The following is a 7,331-nucleotide window of genomic DNA, read 5'->3' on the forward strand; positions in this document are numbered from 1 at the left end:
GAGTATGCGACACAGGTGATTGACAGTTTATATCTGCCCAGGAACGGCGCGAACAGACAATAGTAATAAAAAAATGTGAGAGCGTTAAGAAAAATCGACATCAGCAGCGTTGACCCCCGACGAGCGGAAAGAATAAAAATTAGGATCTCAGCAGGAATCAAACCCAAGCATTCTGCGTGGCAGTCAGGTATTCTACCACAGAGCCACGCCGGGTGTATACACTGGTTTGAAAATACAGCCTGTGCAGGCGTAACGACGGTGCAACGTCAATTGTGGATGTGGTGCTGGCTATCTAATTTTGCAAGAAAGCAAGAAACACTACATATGTCCTCCTACGATGCAGGCGTCCTATCAGATTATCGTCGGTAGTTCCAGTGTTGACTCCGCTTTTATATCAGTCTAATAAACATTACATTTGAATTTCCGTGACTCAGCCAGCTATATTGAAGCATTACTCGACCCCAGAGGAATGCATTAACAAAAATTACGCATGATATTCACATGATTGCACCATAAAGTGCACTTAGTTTCGATAATACTGACGTAGGTACTCTAACATGAGGGCTGACCTTACGTCGAACCATAAGTTACTTTTTAAACGTCATTGTTGTCGACGTGCCTGGTAAGCCTTCGGTGCACACTGCTACTACAGTTACAAAAACGCGTCGATCCACCTCGTAACGCTAGCCTCAAAGCCATAAAATAGAGCATAGACGTACTCGCTGACTGCTTCGCATGAATCCGATTCCCACAACGCGTGCGATCTGCCGAATTTTTTTGTGGCCGAAGGCTCGTTAGAAAACTACCTCGCACAGTGAACCTGATAACGTCCGTCACTCGGTATTCTCTTATCACTTGAAATGCTGACAACGAATGTGTGTCTGAGGCACATACGGGGCAGGCGATATGGTTCAGGCCAATCAGGCCAGCATATACACATCACTGGTCACAATGCACCATGACCGAAGCTGATACGTTGTCCATCATTTTGTTGAACTGCTGTTGGAAGGACTGTTAAATTGATTGACGTTTTACTTATGAAATGCCATGCAACTGTGGCAAGTGGTACATCGGCTATACCGGCCACTGCATTAATAATCGCTTAAGGGACCATCCATTATCGATTAAGAATTGTGTGGGTTCTCACCTGCCTTCCATTGTGCGTTGTGTGGCTGCGCACCACTGTTTAGAGAAATGCGTGTGTGTCACAAATAAGCGCGTTGGTAAAGCGCGCGCATGGCCGCTTTCAAACGGAAGCGGAATAGAACGGCGCGCCCACTTTGACCACGCATGTTTCTTGCAGAGGCGTGTTTCAATTCGGATAATATCGAGGCCTGATCACGCACCGTGTTCCCTGATTCGAATGTAGCTTTGGCTGTTTCGATAGCTCGCTTGATCACGCTATAAAATACCCACTGGCATCGCGCATGTTTATGATTATGCCGAGATTTGTGCCCGATGATAAGCGCGTCCAATTTCGCGAAGCCAGTGAAAATTAAATTGCCGCCTTGGTTCATTTACCAGCTCGTTTCAAAAGCGGCAGCTGTATATTGCCCGCGGCTCACGCGCATGCAAGGCTATATATTACGTGCCGAAAGCACGACATTATAAGGAGGCACGCCGTGGTGGGGGACTTCGGATTAACTTCGGCCACCTAGGGTTATTTAACGTGTACGTAAATCTAAGTACGCCGGTATTACTGCATTTCGCTCCCATAGAAATGCAGCTGCCGTATCCGTGAAAGAACCCACGACCTCGATCTTAGCAGCGCAACACTTCAGCCTGCTAAGCAATGACGGCGTGTCGCATGCAAGGCCAATATAAACGCTCAGTGCACACGTACAGCAAACAAACAGAGAGCTACGATGGGAAATGTACCGCAATCAGCTAAATAAAACACTTTTAGTACTCACGGTACGGTATTTAAACTGGGGTATATTAAGCCCACATGCTCCGCTGCTGTCACATTACAAATAGTTGACTCGGAAAGCCAGCGCGCAATCGCGAAACGTACAGCGGCTGTCTATTTGTTTAAGCTTCGGTTCACAAACGCACTTCCCTTTCAAATGAGCACGGTCGTCGCGTTTCTCCCCGTTAGTAGTTCGTAATACTGTGTACGACAAAAACTGCTTCAAAGTGACAAGACCGCGAAAGCATCTCGGCCGACTGCCATAATCCACTCTTGACGCCTCTGCTCCTCGCACTGCTTGCATTAGAAACGGTAGGATTTGACGGGCACTACATCCCGCTACACATCCCGCGACTTCCAACAGTGTTGCTGGCGTTATGTGACAGCTTTGTTTGCCTGCATAATCCTGCCTTTCATATACGGCAGAAAACTTTGGCAATTCCTAACGGCAAGTAGTGCCACCTCAATGCCATAGATGCAAGTATAGTGTATGGTAGTTTAAACGTACGAATTTCAACCGGTTCCTTTCGCAATGGGCGGTGAACACTGGTAAACTGCCATCCATGGTATATCTCAACTCACGGATGCAATTTAGCAGGTATCTCAGGAGAAGACTATATAACAGCTGTGTCTTACATCGACTTACCTATGGGGCAGAGACAACCTTAAGTTGATGTCGGAGCAGCAGGACACGGAAAGGAAAATGTGATGCGTATAACCTTTTGGGACAAGAAAAAAGCAGAGTCGATCAGGGAAGAAACACACATTCAAGACATGTTAGTAGAAATCACGAAGGCGAAATGAGCATGGGCAGGGCATGTAGCGAGAAGACAAGACCACCGCTCGACATCGAGTGTAACAGAATGGATTCCAAGAGAAGGCAAGCGCTCAAGTGGGAAGCTCAAGGCTGGGTAGATGAGTCTGAGAAGTTGGCGGGGATAAGGTAGCTTCAGCAAGCACAGGCCCAGGTTGATTGGAGAAACGTGGGAGAGGCTTTTATCCTGCTGCAAGCGTAATCAAAATTATGATTATGATAATGATTATGGTGAACGTAATCAAACGTTACATCTTGCAGCCGCACCAGAGTGCAGTTGGAAAGCTTCTGCGGTTCATCAGGCCAGGTGGCAACAAAAAATATCTGACAATAATCGTACGTTGAGAGTAGCTTGCGCCTTTCATGCTGAAAGTTACTTGTGTGAAAAGAGAAAAACGTATTACTTTGCTCGCTGCGTTCGTAGAATGTTTAAATCATCCGATAAGACAGTATTCATTCGGAAGTCTGGTCGTGTATGCTATGGTTGTGTGCGCTTGTTCTGTGTATCCTTTTCTTCGTCCCGTCCGTCTGTGCGCTGTTTTTGAACATCGTGTATGCTATTCAGCCAACAGGCTACACATGTCGTCAAACTCCTTCCATTTTAATTCGCTAGGAGCAAAGAGCCGTGAAGGTATAAGGCGGTGGACAAGTTTAGACACTCTAACACATGTATATCGACTCCTCGACAACACGCACCGAGCCTCCTTATCTTTCAGCAACCACCGCCGACGTCAACCACTTTAACTACGTCTATTTTCTTCAAGCAATAAGCCTACAGCACATCTGCAGAGACGCACTTCGTGGCACCGCAACTTGTCTTGTATTCTGCTAGCTCAATACGTTCGGCGCTTAAAGACAAGATTTTTGCTTTTGCTGGAAGACTTCAACAGCCCTGGGCAACGGGCTTTCCGATCGTGTGACTGTCAAACGGGTCGTCGAGGCATCGTGTCAACCTTATATTAAGAAACTGCGACGGCAGTCAAAAGGCTTCAGTCCACGGTCGCGTTGTATTGCTCCCCATTCGTGGGGGGGAAATCGCTGGATCTGGACGATCGAGTTCCTATTCTCGTTGGCTGGGTACGTCTACGTTTTATTCCCAATAACGTCGTCCGCGAAGCCTCAGCCACATGTAGGCCTGGTGAGAATGTGCAAACACCGATTAGTGGAACAGCGTTCCATACACTGTTGTGCCCTTGACTAGTGGCAATGGAGTAAGACGTTTTCGCTAGCGTCCGCTTTCGGAAACACCTCAGTCCTTTGCCACACGACACTCCGTATAATCGCAGGACCATATAAGTGTCCGCATTCTACACGCCGAACTACGTAAACAGGAAAATAGAGTGAACGGTGATGAAAGATCGTGCGGGGTAAGCTTTCAGATTACCCACGTCATAACAAACCACATGCCACCCGCCATTTGTGCTCATTGCTAGCATGTTTGACACCTATGCGTTATCATCATGACATAAATCCCTTTTTCAAAACGCCGGTGGATGAAGCCAGTTTCAGACCAGGGAAATGTTAACGAGAAGAGTACAGGGGTCTCTCGAAGGGAGTATATTTTTGCGGCTTTCAATTTCGTGACAATACTAAACGACGGAAAGATGTACAGTCTGCCGCAATATAATAGGAACCAAGCGAGCGCGTTGCGTAATTGCGCCGTCTAGTGGCGAGTCGTCTGCTGTCGAGAGTACTGCTCTGGCGGATACGTGTCCAGAGCAATCCTTTCGACAGCGGACCGCTTGCCGCTAGACGGCGTAGACGGCAATTCACACTTTATTATCACCCAAACCTATTATTTTGTGGCCAAATATTCGTTATAAAACGACCGCGCACAACGGATCTGAAAACGTCCGTCACTTGGCATTCCCTTATCACTTGATCTGTCGCGAACGATTGCATGCATCGGATGCAGATGCGGAACAGGCGTAGCGCTTTACCCTTTCAGTCCCAGTGATTCCAATTGCAATAATAAATTTTACAAGTCATTCAGCAAGCACCTGGTAAAAATAAAGCATTGTTCTTTAAGAGTTCATACTTAGCACCTGCTCAACATATGGTGCCAACCATGTGAACGAAGAAAATAAAGAAGTGGCCGCGCTCTTCGCGCATTTGTTTGTTTGTTTGTTTGTAGCCTGCTGCCGATGCAGCTTCTTCTTTCACTGTGCAGAAGTAGGGCATTTATCTTAGTTCTGTGTCGAAAATTTGAATTTTGTTTATTGAGTGTTATGCTATCCCATTGAAATAATTTTTAAGCAAGAAATTAAGAAAAAATTATCGATATGTTACGAAATAAAAGTTAAATAACGAATTAATTCGGTCGCTTATTACTCTAGGTTGAAAAGTGCCACCACAGATTTTTTTCATCTTTTTGGAGTACCATGATCATGCGCATCTCAAATTGTGAAAACCAGTCGCTAACACCCCAAAAAAATAAATAAATCGGGACTGAAAGGGCTAAAGAATCATTCATTACGTAACAACGCGAAAGAAACGGGAAAACTTTCGCGCTGTTACATAATGAATGAATACCAACTAGCCCGGTTTACTGTACTGCTTAAAGAATCAGGCAAACACATGCACGTTAGTGACAACGCACTTGAACAAAACTGGTGCGTTGTCCATTATTTTGTTAAGCTCCTATAGCAGGAACTGTTAAACTGATTGCCGGTTTTCCAACCATCATACATTATTCCACTTGTCAAATTGCTCTCAACTTAAAGACAACAAGAGTTCCGTCAAAACTAATAATAAAACAAAACCAGCCAAAACAAGAGTTGGCACCACGTAATGAGAAGCATTTGTGTTAAAGGACGCTTGATAATTCTGTTAAATTTTCCAAGCATGTAAGTCATTCCTCCTAATTTACCTTAAAGCACGCTTGTTAATGCTGCGAAAATTTACAATCGTTTAAGTCATTGGTCCTAGTGATCTACTCCCGTCTCTTCGTAAATTAGTAACAAGAGCTTGATTTGGGAGGGGTTGGTTAATGCTGAACCAGCAGCATCCAGTTGGTCAGCGCTCTTTTTTCTCTCTGTTATTCCTGCCTGCTGTTATCACGCTGCGCCTACGATATTCGTACATTGGTATTTATAGGCTCGAGGAGCATTCGGCCGCTCCCTGGGCAGCTCCGTGCCCAACGTCCAGGTTTGCTTACTGTGGTAGGCAGAGAGCGCTGCGGAAGGCTGGTATGGGTAGCAGCCTACTCCCCCCCCTCCCCTCATCAATCTCCCTTACCTTTATTCATGCAGCCATTTGAAAAAGAAATAAATTCAAGCAGCTTCACTGATATAACGTCGCGAAGACTCGTTAAACAGCGCAGGTGGTGGCGGCATGTTGCTATTTCATTCGTCCACTTCGCTCTATACTACTTCACTTTTGTACTTGACGTGAGTGGATGCTCTGCTCGCTGGCCAGCTAGTGGGTGGTCATATGATTGCAAGAACTTCAAAGAAAATCTTCGCCACGAAGGCAAAAAATACCAGTGTGTAGTTTTACCTTGCCTGTAAACGTATTATCGTTTGCAAAAAAAAAAAGCGAAATCGCGAATCACCACACAGGTGTATGGCAGCAACAACGCAGGTAGCGACATTTTTTGTGAGTCGATGTGTATAAGTAAAACACATAAAACTGCGACAACTTTACATACCCTGTTTATCTCCTGGCGTAAAGCTTTCGCTAAGGACATACTAAGGAGCGTACAATTCATTCGCACTTTTTCTCCTACGAGAGTATATGCAGTCTAGAAAACGTGATGTATAATTGCACTGTAGCGAAGCTTATTGGAACTCTGAAGTGGGTCGTCCTCTCCGGCCCCTTCTAGTGGGTTGCCCTCTTCGGACAGAGCGCAGCTCGCGCAGAGGGCAACCCACTAGAAGGGGCCGGAGAGGAGCGTCGGCCCCGCCTTGGCTGTCGCTGTCGTTCATCTTCGCCGAGTGTCCGCCAATAAACATCTTTATAGCACAAATTGTCGCAGGACACTGCCGCTCTTCACGCTCTTTCCCGTTAAAGCTCCGATTACCTGGTCACTAGCACACTCAAGAAAACGTGAACAAGAATCGAAATGCGATACAAGCGACAACCCTAATAGCAATTACAATTAGACTTGTACTATTGTGAACTTAACTCTTAAGGTTGGGCAATACAAAATTCAGTGGCTATGGAATATAGAACAACGGGGCATTTGGTATGACATCATTTCCTGAATAATCTTCCTCACATCTTTAATATGGTTCCTAATAATTTGCATTCTTATAATTCATACTGCGCATCACTATTTTACCAAGTGGTGAGCACAATTCTTACTGTGTACTCCAGCTGCACCCATATTATTGTATATTTGACCACAACACCGCCCTGCATATAAGCGCCTAGTATATAAGCGGTCGCCTATTCGATATAGGTAAATCTCATTGTGTGTAATTCAAACTTACATACTAGGCATGATTGCGGTTGGTGACTACATTGCACAAAATTGGCTGCTCTATGACGACGGCTGGCAACGAAAATTTCAGGGCGGGTGCCATGGCTACATTCTGGCTAATTTAAGACATCTGATTTGTCGCCTAATGCCGCTTTGTTTCGCTATAATTTGCAGATAAAATGCAC

The sequence above is a fragment of the Rhipicephalus sanguineus genome, chromosome 11 (genome assembly GCF_013339695.2).
Source record: "Rhipicephalus sanguineus isolate Rsan-2018 chromosome 11, BIME_Rsan_1.4, whole genome shotgun sequence".
In the NCBI taxonomy this organism is placed as follows: domain Eukaryota; kingdom Metazoa; phylum Arthropoda; class Arachnida; order Ixodida; family Ixodidae; genus Rhipicephalus; species Rhipicephalus sanguineus.